This window comes from Dama dama, chromosome 30 (assembly GCF_033118175.1).
Source record: "Dama dama isolate Ldn47 chromosome 30, ASM3311817v1, whole genome shotgun sequence".
In the NCBI taxonomy this organism is placed as follows: domain Eukaryota; kingdom Metazoa; phylum Chordata; class Mammalia; order Artiodactyla; family Cervidae; genus Dama; species Dama dama.
This window is the reverse complement of record NC_083710.1, coordinates 19,060,456-19,086,762: the sequence shown is the minus strand read 5'-3', so window position 1 is coordinate 19,086,762 and position 26,307 is coordinate 19,060,456. Positions and strand designations below refer to the sequence as shown.

Here is a 26,307-nt window from a genome sequence, read left to right as displayed (position 1 = left end):
TTTTCTCTCCCTCTCCTTTTTTGTGGCCTTTTTTTTTTTTTTTAAAGTAATTTTTGCTTACTGGCCGCACCATGTGGTACGTGGGATCTTAGTTCCTGGACCAAGGATCAAACCCTCACCCTCTGCATTGGAAGCATGGAGTTTTACCCATGGAACAGCCAGGAAAGTCCCTGTGGCTTTTTTAAAAAGCATTTTATTTTGGAAAATTTCAAGCACACATAAAAGTATGTGAAGTATAAAAAGTGAGTAATGTAATGATACCCTTCTTCCCACCCATCCTGCAGCCTCAGCACTTATCTGTCTGTGGCCAGTCATTTTCATTTAAACCTTAGCCATGCCAGCCCACCTTACCTCACCCCACCCCACTGGAGGTTATTTTGAAGCTTATGCTCGAGAATCTTACTATTTTATCCCTGTATATTTTAGTATACATCTCTAGAAGATAGGGACTTGAAAACAAAAGAAAACACCAAACTATCATTTATAAATTAATTCCTTAAAATCATCAACCATCCAATCAGATAAGCTTCTATAACTTTTTATGATAACATAGTTGAGATCATCCTGTATATTTCATATTGTACCTCATTTTGTGTATGAGAAGTGGAAAACTATATTTTGGGTGTATTTAAAAGCTCAGCCTGTTTCTTGTATTTACTAACACCTTCCTCTTTTCCATTAAAAAATGAGAGTTAAATTCTGAAGAGGACAGGATGTTTGAATTTAAGCGTTAAGATGGTGCTCTGTGGAGCTCTTCCCCACTATGGGTGCTAGTGGTCGTTGAGTCCTCAGCGAGAGGGGAGGTGAGACCCCGACTGATGGGACAGGCCAGGGCAGTTTTTCTCCTGAGGGTTTTCTAACTTCCACAGCGTACACTCTGAATTAGCATTTGAAAGTTGCCTCATTCACTTCTTTTGTCCGGTGACTGCCTGATACATAAGGCTGAAATGGACTGAGAGGTCGCCAGAAGAGAAGCCACTTCCTCTGATGGAAGCTGAGCTCTGGAGGGCAGACTTGCTCCCAGTCTCTTGTTAGCAGACCTGGAGGCAGCTTGGGAATGACTTAGCAAATGAAGGATTATTTCTTTCTTAAAATTGGAATAGGGGAACATCAGTAAGTGTGATTAAATGGAGCAATAAAGAAGACAGATACTCTGATATACAGACAAAAGACCCCAACTCGAAGTTCTGTTCCTTTGAGCTATACGCCTCGAGACTGTGCCCGCAGTGCAGCGTGTCCTGTGAAACACACTGGTGGGGCTGACGTTGGGAACACTTGCTGGGTCTTCTCATAAAGAGATCAAGTGGGACTTCCCTGGTGGTACACTGGATACAAAATCTGCCTGCCAATGCAGGGGACACGGGTTCTATCTCTGGTTCGGCAAGACCCTACCTGCCACAGAGTAACTAAGCCCCTGCACCCCAACTACTGAACCTGTGCTCTCGAGCCTGGGAGCCACAACTACTGAGCCTGTGTGTTGCAACTCCTGAAGCCCGATTGCCTAGAGCTTGTGCTCTGCAACAAGAGAAGCCACCATAAGGAGAAGCCTCCACACCACAACTAGAGAGTAGGTCCCACAACTAGAGAATGCCTGTGCAGCAATGAAGACCCAGCGCAGCCAGAAATAAATAAAATTAATAACAACAAAAAAAAGAGCAAGTCTTTTCTATTGGTCCTCTGTACCCGGCTGTCTTACATAAGTCTGTACAAATCCTGTAAAAACTATGACATCTTCGCTTCAGGATCTTTCACCACTTGTATGAAGGTTTCCACATTCCAGTTTCTGGCAACTTTATTTCTGTTTATTAGGAATGAATGCCATCATTTCCTGGGTTTAGTATTTGCAGTTCAGTGTCTGCATGTTTTTCTGCTTATTTTTGTGCTTTAATTTGTAAAGCCAAACTACAGGCTTTATTTGAATTAATATCTTCAAAGGCACAGTTACTTAATCGATTAAGGCTCCCTTTTTTTCCTTCCTATGTACTTGTCTCCATTTTCTTAAAACTACTGAAATTTCTTCCTTGTTTTTTAGGGGGTTTCTTTGGCTGCATGGCATGCAGGATCTTTGTTCCCTGACCAGGCATCAAACCCACGCCCCTTGCAGTGGAAGCATGGAGTCTTAACCACTGGACTAGGGAAGTCCAACTTCCTTGTTTTATTGGAATGATAGCAGTAGCCACTTCACAAATTCTGGTTTTACACAATCAAAGATTGCTCCCCCTACCCACTAATCTGAAGATAACCAATAATTGAGGCCTTTTTTTTTTTTTTTATGTTACAGTGACCACTCATTTTTTTGTCCCTTTTCACTGGCCTTATATCTTTAGGGAAGTAAGTCATATATCATTATCTTGCTTGAGAGTTTCTGAGACATGTAAAATTATCTACAGTAGACCATTCAATGTTATTGGCAGATGAACTGCATAAATCCCAGGATGTGGAAGAATTTTAAGATAGGAAAATTCTTAAAAATTCTGTTGCTTGAAAATAAATCTGGGATTACATTTATGGTTTCAACTCTGGAAATATTTTCTAGTTTTTGTTTTTAGACATTGTCTCAATTCTTCCCATATTTATTTGTATGTTTATTTAAAACACTGCCAAATCACTATGATAGAAATCTATTTCCTTGCAGAAGCAGAAAAAGGAAAAAACTGATTTAGATGCATATTTGTGTTACAAGGCTGGGCACTTTTCTTTTGAATATTTTGGAATGTTGGGGACATTTTCAAGAAATAGTTTTTTGACCACAACTAAGATAGCAATGTTTGAATTTGGTAAGCGCCTGTTAGATCTCATGTGGTTTTTGGTGAGTATGATGATGAGACTGAGACAAGGAGACATTCATCAAAAAGCATCAAAAGAAGAACTCTCTGAAAGGTACTGTTTTAAAATCAAAGAGCTGAGAAGATAGAAGATATGAATCAAATTACACACTGAGTTTGGCTTGTAGAGTTTGTGGTACTTACTGCCCTCAAGTCACCTAGCAAGGAAAAGTGGCATATGAAGATTAATTGATCACCATGTCAGATGCTGAATTACTTTGATGTCAACCAGTGGCTCCTACATCAGGCTGATCACCTGAACACAGGTTCCCACCCTGAGATTCTGGGTTTTGTAGATATGGGAATGTAACCCAGGAATATTTTAACAAGTTCCTCAGGTGATTGGGATGATTGGACAGGTTTGAAAACATCTCATGCAGACCATTCTGTGTATTAGAAGCCCCTGCAGGATGTCTTGCTTGTTCCAATATAGATTGCTGGATCCACCTCTGAAGTTTCTGATTCGGAGGTCTTTGGTGGGTCCTGTGTGTGCGTGAGTCGCTCAGTCATGTCCAGCTCTTTGCAACCCCATGGACTGTAGCCTGCCAGGCTCCTTTGTCCATGGGATTCTCCAGGCAAGAATATTGGAGTGGGTTTCCATTCCCTTCTCCAAGGGATATTACCAACCTGGGGATCAAACTCTGGTCTCCCTCATTGCTGGCAGTTTCTTTACCATCTGAGCCACCAGGGAAACCCCTTGGTGGGTCCTGAGGATTTGCAATTCTATTAAGTTCCCAGGAGCTGCTGCTGCTAGTGGCCCAGGGACCACACTTTGAGTGCCACTGACACAGACTATCCCCAAGGCTCCCCAGTCCCCGACTGGTCAAACTCAACAAGGAAACAACAAATTGAGTTCTATGGCAAAGTTCTCAGTTCATGTTCTACTTGGTCATTTTTATCCTTTGGCTTGAGCGTTAACTGATGAACCTCTGTCTCTACGAAAAGTTTTGTGGTTTTTTGTTTGGTTTTTGACCAGGATGTGAAATCTTAGTTCCCCGACCAGGGATCAAACCCATGCCAGTCATAACCACTGAACTGCCAGGGAACTCCCTCTATGGAAAGTTCTGAGTGGAAAGAAGGTGATGTTTGTTGGCTAGGATGGCTTGGTAGTAGAATGGAATGTGTAGCTCTGGGCTAAATTCCCCATTTTTAACCTTGGTTTTATTGTGACCTTGGGCAGGTCACCTGATCTCTCTGCTCTCCAGCCATGGAGCTCCAGCCATGCTTCCTCCTGCCAGGAGACCTTTACTCCCCTCCATGCCTGGAAAGTTCTTCCCTTTCTCCTAACATCTTATTATTGCTGGCTTTGACTTAGATCTCTGCTCAGCCCTCACTTCCTCAGGAAAGCCTTCCCTGACCTCCCCAAGTAGGTCAAGTCCTCCTTTTTAACATACTCACACCATGTACCTGCCTTTCTCAGAATTGCCAAAGTTGTGGTTTTATATTTACTTGTGTGATCATTTGATTTGTCTCTCTCCACTAGACTGTAAGCTCTAGGACTTAGCACTGTAAAAATTAAAAAAAAAAAATCCATTTGTGTTTCCTGTTGTGTTCAAGCTGCAAATACTGTGTGTGGTGTGTAGGAGTTGAATGAATGACAATGAATGTGGTTACATTATACAGAGAGGCAAAGGCAGGGTGGGCATTTCAAAACAGGCTGCATTCCTGCCTTGGGTTTCTAGAAGACACCCTGTTGTAACAAATTCTTTATTTTGCACAATGTACTCGGTTTCTGTTATTTGCCAGAGTCATGAGGGTACAACTACTATTTATCAAAAGCTTCCTATATATGTCAGACATCAGCTATGATCTCACACTTGACATTGATCTAGGAGGTCAAGAATCTTAGCCTATTACTATCTAGGGCATTACTTTCCTCTAAGGAAATGGCAACCCACTCCAATATTCTTGCGTGGAGAATCCCATGGACCAAGGAGCCTGGGGGGGCTACAGTCTATATTGTCGCAAAAAGAGTCGGACATGACTGAGCGACTAAACAACAAGATTCTAAAAGCCAAGTGTACTGTAAAGATATCTATAGGTAGAAGATATATTTCCTTAGCTCGATATTAAGGAAAAACAGCAGAAAGCAATTTCATGCTCAAACTAAATCTCTAAGGTGGTCTTTGAGGGTGGGTGGTACCAGGGGAGAGTAAGGAGATTTCTAGCTACCGTAGTCCCTCCTTTTCCACTTTCTGTGGTTTCGGTTACCTGTGGTCAAACGCAGTCCAAAAATACTAAATGAAAATTCCAGAAATAAATAATTCATAAGTTTTAAGTTGTGCACTACTCTGAGAAGCATAAAGTCCCACACTGTCCTACTTTGTCCTGCCCAGGACAGGAACCTCACATCATCACAAAAAGGAGGGCAAGTACAGTACAATAAGATACTATGAGAGGCCAAGTTCATGTAACCTTTATTACAGTATGTTGTTATATTTTATTATTTAGTTATTGATGCTAGTCTTACTGTCCCTAATTTATAAATTAAACTTTATCATGGGTATGTGTGTATAGGAAAAAACAGTATTTATAAGGTTGGGTACTATCCATGCTTTCTGGTGTCCACTGGGGATCTTGTAACATAACCCCCAGGAATAAGTGAGGGCTACTTTACTTACAAATAATGACTGTCCTCTCTATATAGTTAAATCATATAATGGGTAACATCTGGACAGTGTGATCACTTTCTAAGGACAGGATGGTTTAGTTACTGGACAGAAAAGACTTGACTAACATTTATATATTCAGATTACTTCCATGTCAATGAGAAAAGGGATTGACACCCTGTAATTTAGAAAATTTAATTTAGAAGCTGAAACTCCTGTATTTTGGTCATCTGATGCGAACAGCTGACTCACTGGAAAAGTCCCTGATGCTGGGAAAAATTGAGGGCAGGAGAAGAGGGCGTCAGAGGATGAGATGGCTGGATGGCATCACTGATGCAATGGACATGAACTTGGGCAAACTTCAGGAGATGGTGAGGGACAGGGAGGCCTGGCATGCTGCAGTCCATGAGGTCGCAAAGAGTTGGACATGACTGGGCAACTGAATAGCAACAACTTAGAAAAATCTAGATTAAGAGAGGCTTAATGGCACTAAATAAGAAAGGGGAACTCTGGTCCAAAGACTCAACTATTCTAGATCACTGGTGTGGAAATGTAAGCAATTCAGTTATCCAGCTAATTGTCCTTGCTCTGTGTTCACATGCAAGCTTCAGATAAATGTTGGGAGACAGTTTTCCTCTTGTGTTTTCTTTTTCAAGGATCTTTAAGTAGCAACCAGCCTTGAAAAGAGATGTTGTCTCTCTAAAGCACGGGGCAGACGTGCTTACTGCACATTATAAAAATATCTAGCTTCCCTAAACTCAGGGTTCCTCTGACTCAACCCACTGCTTGCACAGGTGTCACCTAGCTCTGTTGTCAGCACCTCGTGAGAACTGGGGCTGGACAAAATAATGGCAATGCCGACACTTGGTTGTACTGTTGCCATGAGCAGAAAGCCCTTTCTCTCCAATCCAGGAGTTTGGGGGCTTCCGGCACCCATGAAACCTGGCCAGGCTAACTTGTGGTCATGCTGGCTCAGATGTCCTTTTCCCCATGGAAGTGATAAAAGGGACTGATTTGTTTTTATTTTCTGACATAGTTCTGATTCTTTCAAGCTGAGGGCCAGTCCCTGGCCTTGAAGGAGCATGAATTAACAGAGATAAATAAGGGCCTCTTGGAGGATAGCAACCAGCATTTGTGTTCTTAAAGAAGTGTTGACATGAAATCAGACTGAATGAGTTCCTTTATTGGACTTGTATCAGAGTCCATCAGGCTTCCCAAGTGGCACAGTGGAAAAGAATCTGCCTGTCAATGCAAGAGATGCAAGAGACATGGGTTTGATCCCTGGTTCGGGAAGATCCCCTGGAGTAGGATATGGTAACCTACTCCAGTATTCTTGCCTGGAAAGTTCTATGGACAGAGGAACCTGGCAGGCTACAGTCCATGGGGTCACAAAGAGTTGGACATGACTGAAGTGACTGAGCACACACATCAGAGTCCATCAGGAGACAGAAACCACAGCAGGTATTTTAGTAGTGAAAGTGAGAAAAAGTGAAGTCGCTCAGTCGTGTCCGACTCTTTGCAACCCCATGGACTGTAGCCTACCAGGCTCCACCGTCCATGGAATTTTCCAGGCAAGAGTACTTGAGTGGGTTGCCATTTCCTTCTCCAGGTGATCTTCCCGATGCAGGGATTGAACCTGGATCTCCCGCATTGCAGGCAGACGCTTTACCGTCTGAGTCATCAGGGAAGCCTTTAGTAGTGAACTTAATATAAAAAAATGGTTAGCCAGGTGTTAGGAAAGAAAAAAGGCAAAGACAGGCCACAGGTGCCATAGAGGTAAGAATTATAGGAAATAGCCATCATCCCTAGTGTTGGGTTAATACAAGGAAGAGGCTGTGATTTTTGAAACCTAGAAGCTTGGTGTTGTGCCCTGACTGAGGCCTCCGGGCTGGAGGAGATCCTGCTTTGTTGGTCCTGGTTCTTCAAAAGCTTAAAAGGGAGACTGTGAAGCTGGTACTCCCACCTCCTCTGTTGAGGGCATGCTGGCCAATCAATGCTGGTGTCTCTGAGCAGGGAGGGCAGGTGGTGGTGTGTTGGTTCTGGAAATGTTGGAAGCAACTGCTGCTACTGGAACCCACAGTTGCTGCTAAGATGAATTACAGTATGGTCATGGGGCTTCCCTGGTGGCTCAGACGGTAAGGAATCTGCCTGCAATGTGGGAGACCCAGGTTCCATCCCTAGATTGGGAAGATCCCCTGGAGAAGGGAATGGCTACCCACTCCAGTAGAATGGCTACCCATTCTTGCCTGGGAAATCCCATGGATAGAGGAGCCTGGTGGGCTACAGCCCATGGGGTTGAAAGAGTGGGACACCACTGAGCAACTAACACTTTCACTTCTTCCGTGTGAAGTGAAACACTTCACTGCTTCCCTCAGAAACTGGAAGCAGCTCCCCAGTCTCCCTCTAGCACCCGCTATTGGCAGAGCCAAACAGGGAGCCTGCTGGAGAGGGTAGCATGGCTACAGTGATGCCCCAGCATCACAGAGCGGTTCTGTTGTCCAGTTGCTCAGTCGTGTCCGACTCCGCAACCCCATGGACTGCATCACACCAGGCTTCCCTATCCTTCACCATCTCCTGGAGCTTGCTCAAACTGATGTCCATTAAGGCAGTGATGCCAACCAACCATCTCATCCTCTGTCGTCCCTTTTTCCTCCTGCCTTTAGTCTTTCCCAGCATCAGGGTCTTTTCTAATGAGTCAGCTCTTTGCATCAGGTGGCCAAAGTACTGGAGCTTCAGCTTCAGCATCAATCTTCCAGTGAATATTCAGGATTGATTTCCTTTAGGATTGACTTGTTTGATCTCCTTGCAGTCCAAGGGGACTCTTAAAGAGTCTTCTCCAACACCACAGTTCAAAAGCATCAATTCTTTGGCTGTCAGTCTTCTTTATGGTCCAACTTTCACATCCATACATGACTATGGGAAAAACCATAGCTTTGATTATACAGACCTTTGTTTGCAAAGTAATGTCTCTGCTTTTTAATACTCTGTCTAGGTTGGTCATAGCTTTTCTTCTAAGGAGAAAGTGTCTTTTCATGGCTGCAGTCACCATCTGCAGTGACTTTGGAGCCCAAGAAAATAAAGTCTGTCACTGTTTCCATTGTTTTTCCATCTATTTGCCATAAAGTGATGGGACTGAATGCCATGATCTTAGTTTTTTGAATGTTGAGTTTTGAGTGGAGGAGAGAGAGAACTAGCACAGGGATTTTAAAAGCCTGTTTGACTAGAGGTTAGGTTGTGGAAGGAGGGAATGATTCATTTCCTGGGGACAGCTGGGCAATTGCCTCAGGAGTCTCCAGCATTACCTTGAACTTAATATTTTTCTCTAGGTCAGGGAAGGGAGCAGCCAAGGACAGCTAACTTGAAACTCCTGTATTATTACTTGGCAGCATGGGCCTATTTTGTGGGGTACATTAGGTGGAGGCAGGAGGAAACATATTCAGATGATCCAAGGAGATAAGCCCATTGCAACTTTATCAGATTACATACGATTTTATGGCCTTGTCACAAAGCTTGTGTAAATTCCCATGTCTGACCCACACCCTGATAATGACCGATATCTTTTAAGATAGAACACCACAGATGTTTGATTATAGCTCACCCTTAACTTGTGAGCCACATGAGTTCATTGTCTGTGAGCTGATTTATAACCTGTGAAGCATGATGTAAATGAGCAGTGGTTTTATTATTTGTATCCTTTCTGGTCCTTAACTGAGTTCCACAGAAGGGATGGGTTTTTGTACCCAAGGGAGGATTTCAGAGAAAGAGAATCAAGAGCAAAGGCTCAGAATTTACAAAATTAACAGAGCAGTTTTATACTTTTAAGATTTGGTGTTTACAAATTATGGCCCCTCTGACCATTCATTTAGAAGCCAGAATTTGGACCCAGGTAAGTTGGATAAATATCTCAATAGAGAACTCTAGTCCACGAATTGTCACTTTTAAAGCAGTGACTGGGACTTCCACAGCGTTTCAGTGGTTACGAATCTGCATTTCCAGTTCAGGGGGCTTGGGTTGGATCCCTGATCAGGGAACTAAGATCCCAACTGCTCTGCAGTGTGGCCAAAAAAAAAAAGAAAAAAAAAAAAAATAGAATAAAACAGTAGTGACTGACTTGGACCATGTATTTGGAAGTTTCCAATAATAGACTTTTTTTTTTTCAGAATCCACTTATATTAATTGAATGGAATTTATTTATAGTCTGGTACCATGAACTGGATAAAAACTCAAGCCATACCAATCTTTAATGGTGGATAACTTAAGTTTTAAGGTGTTCCAGGAGTCAATCTAGATCTAGGTAAGGAGTACTGTCATACAAGATGCTATTACACCAGGCTTTATTATACTTAACCATGTATTTGTTTGGATTGTGAATGTGGAAGGCTTATTTCATTCTAATCATTGCCATGTGACTTTTAGATTAGTAGTTATCATAAAGTGAGAATTTAATTAATCAGTACCTGTGTGTATATATATATATATATATATATAATAACTTTGGGTTTCCCAGGTGGCGCTAGTGGCGCCAGCCAATGCAGGACATGTAAGAGACGCAGGTTTGATCCCTGGGTTGGGAAGATCCCCTGGAGGAAGGCATGGCAGCCCACTCCAGTACTCTTGCCTGGAGAATCCCATGGACAGAGGAGCCTGGCGGGCTACAGCCCACGGGGCTGCAAAGAGTTCGATACAACTGGATCGACGTAGCACAGCAGAGCAGAACTTGTAGTCAGTTGCTTTGACCCCTGGGTGCTGGGCTGAAACCAAGACTATTCTGCTGGGGTTGACTGATGGATTGATTACTAAATGAATGAATGAATCAGGCAGGCGACGACTTAAACATTTGCTGAGTGTGGCTGATGTGTCAGGAAGGATACCATGCTGTGGAGGTATTTTTACCTGCCTGAGGGAGAGCTGCTTCTTGCCAAGCACTGTGCCAAGAATCTGGGGAGACAACAGAGTGAGACCCAGACTGTGCCACCAGGAGCTTAACATCTACCCTGGAGAGAGAGGCAGAGAAATTCATCCAGCCCGATGACTGATGGGGTGGGCCCACAGAACAAGACCTAACCGAGTTTCGGGTTTAGAGGTCAAGGGTACTTGTCCTGAGTCCTAGCATGAGTAGGAGATACTAGACTTGGGGTGGAGGTGAAGGGCAGGGTTATATAACCTAAAAAAAGCCCCGAGGAAGCTCTGTTATCCCAGTGGCCTCCTGAGTTCAAGTCCAATTTTAGAAACTGAACCAAGTGTTAGGCCATGAAGATTAACTCACCCCGAATGGTCAGCAGGGGCAGGTGCTGTTACCCAAAAGAGCTTTGAGGTTAACTTAATGCCCTAGGCTGGGTCTGTGCCCGCCAGAGCTCTCCTTGGGAGAGTGGAACTTAATTGGCATTTATTTTCGATGCCCTTATAAAGGGTGACTCCTGGGCCCGCTGAAATGGAAACCATCCGAGCTCCTAAATGACTGGCAGGGGACCTGAATTGCACTCTCCGCTTTGGTTAATCTAGATGCCCGGCAAGTAGAATGTATTTGGGGCTTTTTTCCAGGATCAAATGTATCAAATGGTGGATGAAATGGGAGAGCTGCCCAGTGAGAGTCAGCCTTAGATACATGGGAACAGGAATAGCGGTTCCTTCTGTCAACAAGGAGGTTTTTTTGTGTGTGTGTGTGTGGAACTAAAGAAATTCAGCTCACTTACTGGTCTGGCTAAACTTCAAAAATGTGTGTTTTTTCCCTTCTCCCAGGAACATTTTGTTCATACTGTTGGTTAAAAGGAGACCGCTTTCACACAGAAGTACAGCAGGAAGTATTTAAGTTAGATAAAAGGAAGGACTACTTGGCAAAAGGAGTGACTGCAGGAATGGGTTCCCAGGGGGATTATGGAACCTGATTTTTATTCATGGACTTTCCTATTAAATAACTTAAATAATAAGGGTGGCTAGGCATAAGCCTATGTCGCCATTTTTTAGAGGTCTGTGCTTTGAGATTCAGAGGAAATGAACCCACAGCCCTGAGGTGGCTTTATGGGGGTTGAGCTGGCCTTGGAGTTGGGATCAGATGTGGGAAGACGAGTAGGGAAGGTGCAGAGTGAAATGGAACACAGAGACCAGGGCAGGACATCATGAGGGGCAAGTGGGACAGAGAAAGCAGGGTGACCGGCACGTGATCGCTGAAGAACAGGCATGGGAGGATAATGTTAGCAGGTTATGTGAGGGCTGGGTTATAGAAAGCTGGGAAGGTTTGGCCAGGGAATTTAGATTTTACTCAACAGGGGACTGGGCCTTCCATGGTGGTTCAGTGGTAAAGAATCTGCAGGCCAATGCAGGAGACTCGAGTTCGACCCCAAAGTTGGGAAGATCTCCTGAAGACAAATGACAACCCACTCCAGTATTCCTGCCTGAGAAATCCCATGGACAGAGCAGCCTGGCAGGTTACAGTCCATAGGGTCCCAAAGAGCTGGACATGACTTAGCAACTAAACAACAACAGAAAAATGGCAACTAGCAAGTCTTTTTTTCCCCCCTCAGGTTTTTCAGCAGGAAAAGGAAATGACGGAAATTGTGCTTCAGGGGTCCCATGGCCTTTTAGAGGTCGAAGGGAACTCAGGGTCAAGTAAGGATTTCTCAAGCTCTAGTGGCATCTGAGTCATTTGGTAGGAGCGGGAGGGGGAGGGGGTGGTGTGTACTTGTTAAAATTCAGACTCCCAGGCCCTGCTCCTAGAAGTTCTCATTCGGGAGCTCTGGGTGGGGCTGGGAATCTGCAGTTAAACAAAGGCAATGGTGCTCTGGTGCCACTGGTCTAAGACCTACACTGGGAGGCCACTGCGAGCCTTCTGGGAGACACTGTTCATGGGGTCCAAGCAAGGAAGCCTCTGGTGAACTCCTGGAGAACCACTGAGAAAAGAGCCCTAAAACCACGCGAAAAAGAGTTCGGGCCCAGAAGGCAAGAAGCTGACTTTTGGTGGCAGCAGTCCAGTAGGAGGTTTCAGTCTCCCTTCCTCTTGCTCTCTACACACTCCAATCTTGGAGGGCCTTGAAGCATCTATGGGAGGAAGGCCAAAGAAAGAAGAGAGAAATAGAACACACCCTCTTTCCTGGACAACAGACCCTTGCCGAGTCCATTTAACCAGCACACTATTCTTGAATCAGCACACTAGCTCTCCAAGGTAATAAGCCCTGCCTTGGAGCATCTGCCTATTTCTGTGGTGTAAATACTCTCCACTATGGCCATCTACCAATGTGATGTCAGGAATACAGGGTTAGAAAGAGAAGCTAAAATAAGATCTTGTGAGCTGACAGAAGCCTGATCCAGCTCATCACTGTTCCTAATCTGAAGTCATGCCCAAGCTGGGGTAGTGGAAAAGAACTATCTAGAATGAGGACAGAGTTGCTAAATAGTATATCGTCCTAAACTGTGCTTTATTGTTTAACGTGACCATAGGGGAACCTCCCTGTTAGTCCAGGGCTAAGATTGCTGCTCTACCCCAGCCAGGGCCCAGGTTGGCTCCCTTGGTCAGCGAACTAGATCTCACATGTGGGAAACAGTCATATAAATAAATATAAAAATAGTAAATAAAAATAATATAAAGTGACCATAGGGCTTTCGGGTAAACTACTCAAGTTCTCATCCAATGACAAGGGGAAAACTGAACAAATTTCAGATTGGGGATAGTAAGAGACCAGAGAAAGTTACTAAGGATGGTGCCTGTCTTACGGGTTCCTAGGGGAACTTTTATCTTTAAAACTGGTAAGATACTTTTCAAAAAGAATTATGACGTGGAAATACAAAACTGAAAGGTACACGTGAACTCTTCGAACCTCAGATTGAGAACCACAGATGCGGGATATTCTGTAGTTGATGAGGTTTGTTATGTAGTTTTCTTTACTGTTCCGAAGCAGATGTCCGCCAGAGGAAGGCAGCTGTCTCACTGACTGCAAAACAAACAAGTGAAATTGTTCAAAGATGCAAAAACTGGTACAGGAAGAACCCCCAAAGACGCGCATGAGACCTACCACATAGGAATACTATGATGAAATGAGCAAACAGACTTGAACGTGTCTAACACACATAGTTTGCAGTCAGTAGGTTGTGGTTTTCCTTCAGAGCTTCATTGCACTTAAGTGGTGTTGGATGTTGATTCCCTGTGAGGGAGCATCCTCCGTGTTAATAAATCTAAGAATCATTTCTATTTCCCCTCTGACGAATGTCACAAGCGAAGCCTTAGGTAGCCTCAATGAAGGGGAGAGCGAGAACCTTCTAAGACCCTTTGGCGGGCGGGGGATGAGGAGGAAGTAAATGAGAATGAGAACCAGCTTTAAATTGGGCTCCAAAAGTGTCGGGCGCTCGTGCAAACAACTTCTGGGTAGTTGAAGCCACCTCGAGAACACCAGGAGCGCAGCTCTCCCACACGGGCTTCCGCATCCTGGGGTTCATGGAGGCAGAAAAACTGCGCCCGGCGAGATGCTGCTTCCAGCCGAGACCGGGCGAGGAATCCGCGGGGACCCTCCATCCTTCATGCTTGCTTTCAACGAGGGACTTTCTCCGGTTTTAAAAACTACGTTCACAAGCCACCATCTCCCACTTTCAACGGCACAAACAGTGCTTTTTGCCATTGGGTCAACAGAACCTGGAATGTTCCAGGCAGCCCCGTGTCCTGTATCTTGAGAGGAAAGGGGAAATTTCTGGGACGGGACGGGGCGTGCGTGCTGCCCAGCACGGCGCGGAGGGGAGAAGGGCAGACCCCCATGTGCCGGGGACACAGCCCTAGCGCTTCCCCGGGGGCGCGGGTCTGCCCGGAGCTCGGCGAGCGGGGCCAGAGGGCGGGCGGCACCGAGGCTCGTCCGCGGCGCTCCGGGCGGGTGCCTCGCAGGGGCCCCGGCGTCCAGCACACGTCGGCCTCTGTGGAAGCGGTTTTACGTCTTCACCCAAAGCAGTGCCAGCCCTCTGGTACTCTGCCGCCTTCTCCTGAGGAATTATGAATAATGACTCATCAATCTAGAATCTACACAGGCGGAGACGCGGTGTCTAGAATCAGGAGGCGGGATGAGATCATAAAGGACGCGAACGTGCAGAGAAGAGATTCGAGCGCCGTCTTCTCAGGGCGCCGGCCGTAAAGCAGCTCCGCATGCGCAGAAGCAGGTCGGTCAGCAGATGCCGGAAGGGGAGGGGCAGGAGGAAGCTGAGACTAAAGACTCAATTTGTCTAGGTTTGAACAGACACTCGTCGTCTCCCACATGGTCTAGCGGTTAGGATTCCTGGTTTTCACCCAGGCGGCCCGGGTTCGACTCCCGGTGTGGGAACGCCACCACGTTTTTGGACAGAAAACGAAAATAAATCAAACACCTCTAAACTAGGGGAACACTGGTGTTTTTAGAAAGAGCTATAACCCCATTTCAGAGCACCCAGGGGAAATTGAAGCTGAAGAGAATCGGGGTCTACCCTAGAGTGAATGGTTGTACAGCCCACTCAAAGCCGGTTGACCGGCAGGAGCAAACGGAAAGGAAGTAACTCGAAAGAGTGCTGACTTTGCCTTTGAAATGTCTTTAAATCTGAGGAGCAGGGAGTCAGCCGGCCCCATGCTAAGATAGATGTTTCAGTTGGTTTTTCTGCGCAATTTCTCCTTGTACCGTGAATATGAAACAAATGATAAAAAAAGTGCTCTTCTTTGAAAAAAAAAAAAAAAAAGACAAGACATTGTAGGACATTATAGGCTTTTAAGTTGCCTAAAGCCATTCCTTTGAGGACAGCAAGATTTTCAGAAAAGTCATATTATTGAGGGCAGAGTAGTTCAGAGTACAGTCTACTGTATTTTGTGATTCAAAAGCTCACTGAAGCAGTTACCGTGGGGGGAGAGAGGGAGGAAGGAAAATAGAAAATTATATTATTACATGTGAGGCAATGGCAAAAAATAACACTTTCTTCTCACGCCCTAACTGACACATTCTGTTTTTAAAAACTTCAGGAATTCATGATACACTCAATAAGATCTCTAGAGTTAGAAATGTTAGTACTGATGTGTGACAAGACAGTTTCCAACTGTTACCCAAATAAGTGCATCTTCTGCTCTAATCGTCTATCTTGCTTGCTTCTCCAAACGTTTGCTGCTAGGAAAAACCTCCAGGCATTTAGAAGCCACACTTCTGTCCCACTGTTGTTGAACTCTTTGAAGCTTCCCCAATTTGTTCTCAGACTACCATTAACCCTGAGAAACGACTGTGAAAAGACTTGGCATCCACATAACTTTGTTTGAAATTTTCTCCCTTTTTAAAGTCCTTTGGGATTTTAAGGGGACACAAAAAATGTCACTTTCAATGAGAAACATCAAATTTTCTAATTAAGAGCCTGAAGGAGAAACTGATCATCAGCAGGTGATCTGCAATTATTAAATCGAGTAGGACAGAACAGATAGGAAAATATAAAACCCAATAATAATAACAATAATAAGTATTTATTGAGCACGTACTATGAACTTGGATAAATGTTTTATATACTTTTTTCAATTTAATCCTTATTTTGTTATCAGATAATATTATTATGTCTGTGTCAGCCAGGGGCCCAATAGGAAACTGATGACATTCTTAACAGAGTTTAATAAAGGGACTACTGAGGGTTTGTTGAGGTTCTAGAAAAACAACAAGGAATGATGCAGTCTCCAGGGCTCCTGGATCTAAAATGAATAAGGGGAGGGAGGGTGGCTGCCATCGAGGAGCTGTGGTTTCTATGTGTCTTAAAACTTGCTTTCTTATGGCAAGTGTGCTCCATTCACATGAAGACTGTTAAATCCATTCATCCTATGAATCATTCATTTCCAAAAAATAGATTTGTGGCCTCACAGATTTGACAAAAGCATTCTTTGGATGAATATGATACTTAAAAGACACAGAGCATAGTAGATGCCTCTATAGACACGTACTTAATTAAATGAAAACAACTTAACTTTGTGGGGAAATATTTGCTTGAGTTTTTTTTTTTGTTGTTGTTTTGTTTTGCTTGAGTTTTATTTGCCATTTTTATAACTTTGTATTTTTTGCAAAACATTTTGTCATAGTTTTCTTTAATCATCTTCCTTATCAGTCTTTATATTCATAGACTATTTTGAGCTACAAATGCCCTTAGCAATCATTTAATGGAGCCTTTCATTTTAACCATGAAGCATTGGGTCCTGGATTTTATGCTTCAGATTCCCCAGGTTTGGTTTTTAATTTATTTATCTTTGAGATTAAAAAATAAAATATTTATTTACTTATGGCTGCACTGGGTCTTCACTGATGTGCACAGGCTTTCTCTAGTTGAAGTGGGCAGACTTCCCATTGCAATAGTTTCTCTTGTCGCAGAGAACGGGCCCTAGGCTGTGTGGGCTTCAGTAGTTGCTGCATGGGGGCTCAGTATGTGCGGTAGAGGGGCTCAGTTTCGTGGTATGCGGGATATTCCCTGACTGGGGATCGAACCTGTGTGCTCTGCATTGGCAGGCAGATTCTTTACCACTGCTCCAGCAGGGAAGTCCCAGGTTTGGGTTTTTAGATTATGTATCTCCCTAAATTGAATCTTTCATGGTGTCCTCAACAGACACCAGTCCCTCTTGCACCACTGGGTGCAGAGGAGATAAATTTGAAGAATTTGGTTGTATTTTGCTTTTGGTCAGTGTTCACAGTATAGCTGCAACAACACAGTTGTAACATCTTTCTGTTTGAAGTTTTGAGTCATTAAATTGTTTTTATTCACCATATAAACATTTCTAGAGAGTGATGATCTTATTTGGGACATTTGAATTAGTTGTAGGTTCTCAGTACACTTTTATTTTTGTATATGGTCATAAATTTTGGAGGCATCTGCATAGATATCACTTTATGCCTACTCACATGGGTACATAGAGTCACATAGATTTGTATATATGTTCCCTCAGAAATGTATGTTACATATAAAAAATGTCCTGACTAATTGCAACATTAACACTTCATATTAATGCAGGAAAAGGAAGGCAAATATGAATTTTAACTTATCCACGTTGTAAAACTGAACAACCTGGAAAAACACTGAATACTTGGAAAATCACTGGAATGAATAATCAAAAAATCAATTTGCAAACACCTAGAAGACCACAGGGTACTGGGTAATCATCCCGCATAGTTTTGTGAAAAACAAAGCTGATCAGATGAATCTAATTTCCTTTTGTCACAGAGTGACAGGCATGGTGGATGGGGGAGCAGTCAAGATAATCTATCCTGATTTAAGAAACCTTGGGATTTTGTACTTTGTTGTACTCATGAAGAAAATGCAGGTAAGACTATTGCTGTCTGGCAGGAACACATTCAAGCTGAAGTCTGGGGCTCAGCTTCACCTAGATAGGCAGCTTACCCTCGTTCTACGCAGCAATGACTCTATCCTCCTTCCTGAGTCTTTTCTGCCTGAATTCCTTAAAAAAAAAAAAGTGTTAATTCAGATTCCCTGTGCAAATGACATCATCTCTCTGTTCCTCATTTTCCTAGACTGTAAAATGGGGGTAATAATCAGATCCATCTTTTAGGGTTGTGAAGATTAGACAAGATAATGCATATAAAGGGCTTGGTCCAGTCTGGGGCCGATGACCATTGGTTATGTCACCACCATCGTCACTGTCATCGTTATCATGTTTAGTTCCTCTTTCTCTACTTCTAGTCACAATGTTAAATCTGATCTTTTCTACCTCTTCAGTGATGCCAAGGTATGTTCTTATCTATTTCCCCTGCCACTGTGCTGGGCAGATTGTCTTGTTCCCTGCACTATTACAATAAGCACTAAATTGGTTTCTTTGACCCCCTATCTCATCCACCTTTTCTGTCTCACATCCTACTGCGCATTGCAGCACAGGGCTGAGGGTGCTGCTCCCCTGCATCTCGGGGCTTTGACCTGCTGTGTGCTCCCAACCTACCTTTACAGCCTAAATCCTACCGCCTCCCTCTGTGCATCTCAGTTTCCAGTTAACTTCTCACTGAGCCCTGTATCTGGCTTTTGCTCAACATTTCCTCTGCTGAAATGCTCTTGTGCCCTTTCCCTAAATATCTGCATCTTATCCATCCTTTAAGACTTAATTCTAATGTCCTGCCCTTTGTGGAGCACCCCTTACCTCTCCTGCTGGGAGACTCCTGATGGGAATGTGTTCTGATTCCCCTTAGCATCTTATGTACCTCTCTTCTGATATCAATTCCTCTCTGACTTCAGGTCTTAGCTGAGATGTCATTTCCCCGCTAAGTCTCTCCTGCTTCACTGGCAGTGGGGGAGATGCTTTGCTCTGCATGTTTCTCTCTCATTGCATCCGCCACCCTGGCCACGCACCCCTCTAGAGCGCATGCTCCAAGACCAGTGCCCTACAAGCAGTAAATACTTAATAAACATGTGTAGAGGGAATGTGTGAGCCAGACAAGGACTGTATTGTCTCAAGGAACATCTTAGGTTCCAAGTTACAGAAAACCACTGGCCAGAGAGAGAATGATTGGGTTATGTAACCAAACTGTGGGAAGTGGGGTGGTGTGGTTGGCCTCAGGGACAACCAGAACCAGTGTTCCCTCTCTCTGCCTCTCTGGGTGTCAGATTTATTCCACCCATTATGGACCGGCTATTTCCACATGGCAGGGATCTGGGCACCACCAGCTCCATATTCATTTCTCACAGCTCCTCCAACTAAGAGGGAAGCACTTGGTTTTCTTAGTTTTTGTTGGAAAGTGCTGGGGAGGAGTGTGGCCTTCCCTGGGCTGTGTATCCTTCTGATGATTGATGCACATAGGGTATTGTGATTGGCAGCCTTCCCAGGTGGCTCAAAGGGTGGAGAATCTGCCCGAAATGCCGAAGACCCTGGTTTGGGAAGATCCCCTGGAGAAGGGAATGGCTATTCATTCCAGTATTCTTGCCATGACAGAGGAGCCTGGCGGCCTAGTCCATAGGGTCGCAAAGATTAGGACACGACTGAGGGACTAACACTTTCGTTAGAACCACATGGTGGAGAGGAAGGACAAACCGGGACTAAAATTAAACCAGAGAGGGACTTTCCTGGTGGTCCAGTGGTTAAAGTTCTGTACTTCCAATGCCGGAGACATGGGTTCGATCCCTGATCAGTGAGCTAGGATCCCACCTGCCACATGGCCAAAAATAAGTTAGTTAATTAAAAAAAAGAGTGAGAAAGCTATGATAAAAAATTAAGCCAGAGAAATTAAACACTGGTGATGGTTGTGTAACTTTGTGGATACACTAAAAACCCCAAATGTAAATGCTGGATTTTATGGTATATGAATTATATATCAATTAAAAAAAGAAAACAGAAAAGAATTAAGCCAGAGATAAAGTTTTGTTGGCAAGATGAGTCTTTTAATTCCTTTTACTTGAGCTACTCATTTATTCAGCAAACATTTGTAGGCATCTATTATGGCCCAGCACCCATTTAGATTTACATTTTAGTTGGGGAATCTTCCAAAGACACAAACACAGGAACAGGGTTAGAAGTCTGGGTTTCATTCTAAATGTTATGGGAAACTTCTGGAGGTTTACACACAGAGTGGGTTCCGGCCCCCAGGATGAGACGCTCTGGATTTGAGGGGCTTTGAGAACCTTCCAGCCAGTTTCTCTGTTTGTGGTCAGCATCACCCACACTTTTATGGGAAGATGAGAAATGTTTAACAGGTCTTTGAAATAACTTACATCACCTCATTTTCAAAACCCGGGAACTTTGTCATAACGTGTCCTTGTGGACCAACCTGGATCTCTTTATGCTTTGTTTTCAGCCCATTTGCCTGTGAGCCAAACTGCAAAGTTTGGAGGCGCAGTCGTCAAGACTGCCTTCACTTTGGACATTGTCCTCAAGTCTGGGGCCTTGCCAAAACCACCTTCTTGGTTTGAGGATGTGCTAGAAGGACCCACGGAACTCAGTGAAAGCTGCAGCACTCACAGTTATGGTGTATTACAGGAAAAGGAGACAGACTGAAATCAGCCAAAGGGAGAGACACAGGGCTGAGTCTGGGACAGCTTTCTGGTGTCCTATCTCCCCTGTGGAGTCAGGATGAACTGCGTCCTCTCCCCCCAAGTATTGATGTGTGACACTATGCATGGAATATTGCCAATCAGGGATGCTCACCTGAGTTTTTATTGGGGCTTCATTATATAAACATGATTGATGGATTGATCTCCCATGTGGTTAAACTCATTCTCTAGGCTCCTTGATAACATGTGACCCAAAGCCCCCATCCTAAATCCCGTCCTAAATCCCATGGTTGGTCTTTCTGGCTCAGCCAACTCCCTAAAGTTATCAGGTGTGGCCTGCCCTTGCCCAAAACAAAGATCCTCTTATCAGGTCCGTACATCCTACGTTGCTTCAGCCGTGTCCGACTCTTTGCTACCCTATGGACTGTAGCCTGCCAGGCTCCTCTGTCCATGGGATTCTCGAGGCAAGAATGCTGGAGTGGGTTGCCATCTCCTTCTCCAGGGGATCTTCCGAACTCAGGGATTGAACACACATTTCTTACATCTCCTGCTGTGGCAGGCAGCTTCTTTACCACTAGCTCCACCTCAAGACAAAGATTGCTTTCCAGAAGTCAAGGGCAAAGGTCAGGTCTCTCTTTTGTTATTCAGTTGTTCAGTCGTGTCCGACTTTTGGCAACCCCATGGACTGCAGCCCTCCAGGCTTTCCTGTCCTTCACTATCTCCCAGAGTTTGCTCAAACTTATGTCGATTGAGTCAGTCTTTCCTAGCATCAGGGTCTTTTCCAATGAGTCAACTCTTTGAATCAGGCGGCCAAGTATTGGAGCTTCAGCATCACTCCTGGCAATGAATATTCAGGGTTGATTTCCTTTCAGAAATCTCTTTGGGCAAGGCCAAATTCTTTACTATGAACCAATTTTTGCCTAGTTTTCTTCTCAATGGAAATGGAGGAGACAGAATTGGTTATGGCCATAAACCGTTTGCCAAAATGCAGTTAAGTGCTCAGGGCACCATCTCATGATGACTCTGCTTTCTCTATCTTTTTTTCCCCAATTTTCTAAGGGGAATTTTGCTATGCTCAGATGGTATAGAATCTGCAATGTGGAAGACCTGGGTTCAATCCCTGGGTTGGGAAGATCCCCTAGAGAAGGGAATGGCAACCCACTCCAGTATTCTTGGCTGGAGAATTCTATGGATAGAGGAGCCTGGCGGGCTACAGTCCATGGGGTCACAAAGAGTGGGACACGCCTGAGCAACTAACACAAGGGCAAGTTCCATAACGAGAGGTGAGGAGGGGCTTTGGGGAGCAGCAGGTTTTCTCTGAAGTGTACATTGTTTGTCTGGCTGCCTCACCTCATGCTCTGACCTTAAAATGAAAGCAATGGCCCCTTGGGGAGTGTCTGATGCTGGGGGTTTCTGTCTCATCAGAACCACAGTGAGTCTGAGGGGTGTCACCTGCATTAAAATTTCCACTGGAAGCTCAAAAGCAAAACTGCAGACTTGTGTGCAGAAGTTGGAGGCCTGTTAGGGTTCTGTCTGGAACCTGCAGTGTCTGACAGTGGACCGGGGGTGTTCACCTGGCTATTATCAGGGGACCCCACCCCCTCCCCTCAGAGGGTCTTAGCTCTGTTGGCCCAGCACCTACAGCAGTCCAGTGGCATCATTGCCTTTGACCCTGACTCACTCATGTATAAACTTAAGTGAAATGGAGTATTTCCTGCCATATCAATAAACAAGGATGTCACAGTCATTAGGGATACTGGTCCTCCAAATGTGAATTTCTGAGCCTAGGAAGAACAATGTCTGTTATCTGGCAGCCACTGCACTGCCACCACTCCCTACCGTGAGCGAGGCAGTAAGGATGTGAAAAATCAAATTGCAGGATGATTTCAGTAAGCCAAGAATCTTGTGCCTTCCCCTACTTAGAAAAGCGCTAAATTCCTTGAGATGTCTGGTTTTCCTTAATTAATAATAATCTTTCAATGTTCAGAATACCTGCCCCTGGCTTGTAACTTCTATATAACCTGACTCCTCCCACCCCCAACCCCATCCCCGGACTAGTTCTCCCAGGATCACTTGAGATGCTGTCTCCCGGACTTGAAGTCCTAAAAATTCCCACCGAATAAAACATAACTGTCAACTTCCAGGTTGTGACTTTTTTTAAAAGTTGACACTTCGAATGTCTATTTGCCAAAGGCAGAGAGCTCCATCATTTATTTCTTGCCTCCGGGTACCTCTGTTCAGTGCTGTTTTCCATTCTAGGCTCAGTACAGAAGTTTGGGGCTGCAGGGAGGGTGCAGAGGAAGGCAGGAGATTTCATACGCATCAGTGTGTTCATTGAGTCTGAGGTGGGCACAGTGAAGCTGCCAGTTATCAGAAGCTGGAGTAATTTTCCATCACCGGGGCTCGTTAATGTCCTGGGATTGGGGTTAATGGATTCAGGGGTGTTGGAGAGAGTGGCGCATTAAGGGGAGTGAAGCAGGAATAATCAGAATTTGGCAACAGCTCAGCAGTGGGGTGTGAAGGGCAGGGGTGATTTGCTGACAACAAGATGATAAGCATCCCAGAAGAGACTGAGAAGTGGGGCAGAGAGAATGACATTTGTCTCCTCTGACAAATTTGAGGCACTGCGGGGACGTCTAAATGGAGCAGAGAGCGCAGGCAAGCCAGGCTGGAACACCTGTGAAAGCAGACACCTCGGGGGGCAACTGTCGTGGTCAGGCAAACAGCAGGCTTTGAGGCTTTCTAATGAATTGGCTGCTGTAAGCAGCGGTGTGGTGGAGACAGTGTGTGTGCTGGGGAAGAAGTGAGATGCTGCTGCATATCTGGCCTGCAGTGACAGACGCACACTTTTGTACATAAACCTCTAGCCTGCAGTGACACATTGCTCTACAGCACCAAGTGAGCACTGCGGAGCTCACAGGGCCTCCAGTTCCACTGTAGTCATCATAAATGCTGGTAACTTTCTGGCAGATGGCAGTAAAGGGTCTTGAGAACGGTGTGAATTTTCCAATTTGAGCAAAGGTACTATGTAAGCTTCCAGGAGCTCTGGGGTGCTTGTTAGCTGCCTTCTTTTTTTCTGACTGCGCCGAGTGGGAGGTGGGATCTTTGTTCCCTGACCAGGGTTCAAACCCATGCCCCCTGCAATGGGAGCACAGGGTCTTAACCACTCGACCACCAGGGAAGTCCCCCACTTTTTAAAAATCTTTGCGACCCCATGGACTATAGCCCGCCAGGTTCCTCTGTCCATGGAATTTTCCAGGCAAGAATACTGGAGTGGGTTGCCACTTCCTTTTCCAGGGGATCTTCCTCACCCAGGGATTGAACCCATGTCTCTTGCACTGCCTGCATTGGCAGGCAGATTCTTTACCACTGGTGCCATGTTGGAAGTCTTTTTAAAATAAAATAAATAAAGCCTGCAGAATTTCTAATCCCTTCTGATCTTGTTTCATGATGTGAAGAATCAAAGACCCTGAACTACTAATTGTTTTATAAAGTGGGCACTTTAATGTTGGCACGCTGTTTCTTGTGCATATTTTGTGTGTGACTGTGGGACATGCTGGAAAGTTGAGTTGGTACCAATTTCATGGAAAATTGTTTAGCATGCAATACACGTCAAGAGTCATAAATATGTTTCTTCCTTTTATCTGCTTATTATACTTTTAGAAATCTACATCCAGGGAAGAATCAGAGAAGAGCAAAGATACAGACTGATGAACAAGGATGCTATTTTTTTTTTCCTTATAGCATCATCTATCATTAAAAAAAAATACTTGAAACAATAAAAAAAAGTCCTGTAATAGAATGAATGAACAAATGGTACACCCATATGGTGGAATATTGTACAGCTGATTATTTACAGCCAAGATTATCTAATGACACGGAAAGAAGCAGAGTCCCAAACTCTATGTATACTTTGAGTCCAATTTTGTCTAGAAGGCAATACACACATACATAAAAACAGGAAGGAAATACCAAACATTAACAGTGGCTATTTCTGGATGGCACAATTACATTTAATTTTTTTCCTTTTACTTATTTCAATTCCCCAAACTGTTTTTGAAACGAGTATATGATTGCTTTCATAGTCAGGAACTTTTCCCCAAATATGATTGCTTTCATAGTCAGGAACTTTCCCCCAAAATAATACCATACAGTTTGGGAGTCTGGGTTGAGTGCCATGAGATACCCCATGATAAGCTCTCAGCAACCCCCAGCACAAGGGCATTTCAGAGCCATCCAACATTTTGTGGGTCTCTATGTGGTGCTCTTACCCTTTAGACGTGGGTCCTAGGCTGAACCCTGCAGTGGGCAGTGCTGGCATTGAGGGACAAGGCTTCATGCCCACTAAGGACCCCTTTGGGCTCTCATCCAGGCTGACGTGGGTGGTCCACCTTCTCATCAGAAAATGAAATCTGAATGCCCTGGGTCTTATGCAGGAAATGCCATTTTAGCTGTGAGTGCCTTCCCAGGTGGCGCCAGTGGTAAAGAATCTGCCTGCCAAGCAGGTGATGCAAGAGATGTGGGCTCGATCCGTGGGTGGGGAAGATCCCCTGAAGTAGGAAATGGCAATCCACTCCAGTTTTCTTCCCTGTAAAATTCCTTGGACAGAGGAACTTGGCAGGATACAGTCCATGGGGTCGCACGTGACATTCTTTTAGGAAACCAGGATTGAACCATTCACTGACAGCTCTTTGCTAGCACTAAGATTTTATAGAACAAACCTAGTTCTCATTAGTCTTCCCCATCTGGTAACTTCCCTCCTGACAGTGCTCCCTTTCCTTATTGCTCTTTTGCAAATGAAAATCAAAATGGCTTAAAAAATTATTTTCAGGTGGATTTTTGATCCATTGGGTGTAGAAATCCCTGAGATACTTATCAAAATGAAATTCTATATCAAGAATTGCAAAAATTGGAATTCTTATCTGAGGGTTAGCAGAAAAAATGGGGTAATTTCACAAGGTCGGGAGAGGCCAGTGTCAGATATGACAAATTAAAATAGCAAAAAGAAAAAATTGAATTCATTTCTATTAGGCTCAGTAATCATGAAAGCATAATAACTTGGATATTTAGAGAGAGCTCTTTATCTTTCAAACATGCTCTTTTTTTTAAATGGATTAAAAAAAAAATATTCGGTTGTGCCAGGTGTTAGCTGTGGATCTAAGCTGTGATTCCCACTCTGGACCTTCGATCTTTGTTGTGGCATGAAGGGTCTTTCACTGTGGCAGGTGAACCAGCAGCTGCGGCCTGTGGGTTCTAGTTCCCCAACCAGGGATGGAACCCAGGCCCCCTGCACTGGGAGCTTGGAGTCTTAGCCACTGGACCACCAGGGAAATCCCTTAAACATGATCTTTTGAGGGAACAAAACATTGACATGTATAGTAGAAATTCATTCGGCTTCCAAGAAAGTTAGACCCCCAAATTTCCTAACTCTCCAGTCTTCAAGGATTCTTGTCCTCGAGATGAGACCCCAAAGGTCAGAGACCTAGAGGAAGGGGAATGTAGCGCGTGTGACTACAGCCCTCATCTCAGGTAAACAACTGTTAACATTCAAATGTTCTGCAGCTTCCTGTGAGTATACAATTATTTCAAAATAGAAAGTTAAAAGAAATTAAGCGAGAACGAGAAATGTTAGAAGCCTAAGGAGTGTAGCTTCATTAGAGTAACTTTTTGCCACCATCCCTAGGAATATGACATAAAGGTAAAGTTAGATGCTGGTAAGTGGAGGGTAACTGGCTTGGGGGTAAGGGGTAGACAGGATGCAGACAGACTAGAAAAAACAAGATAGGGTTCCACTGTTCCACACTACTACAGGACAGAGGGGGCAGCAGCTGAATTTCTGTGAATATTTTGGGAAAAGTGTTAGTTGCTAGTCATGTCTGACTCTTTGTGACCCCATGGACCATAGTCCGCCAAGCTTCTCTGTCCATGGGATT

At 44.3% G+C, this 26,307-nt stretch overlaps 1 non-coding gene across 1 annotated transcript; it reads left to right on the top strand.

Annotated features, from left to right (window-relative positions):
- The first annotated feature begins 14,655 nt into the window (after window positions 1-14,655).
- TRNAE-UUC (transfer RNA glutamic acid (anticodon UUC)) lies at window positions 14,656-14,727 on the top strand. Its single transcript has one exon. It is a non-coding gene; the product is annotated as a tRNA-Glu (tRNA).
- The last annotated feature ends 11,580 nt before the right edge of the window (window positions 14,728-26,307 follow it).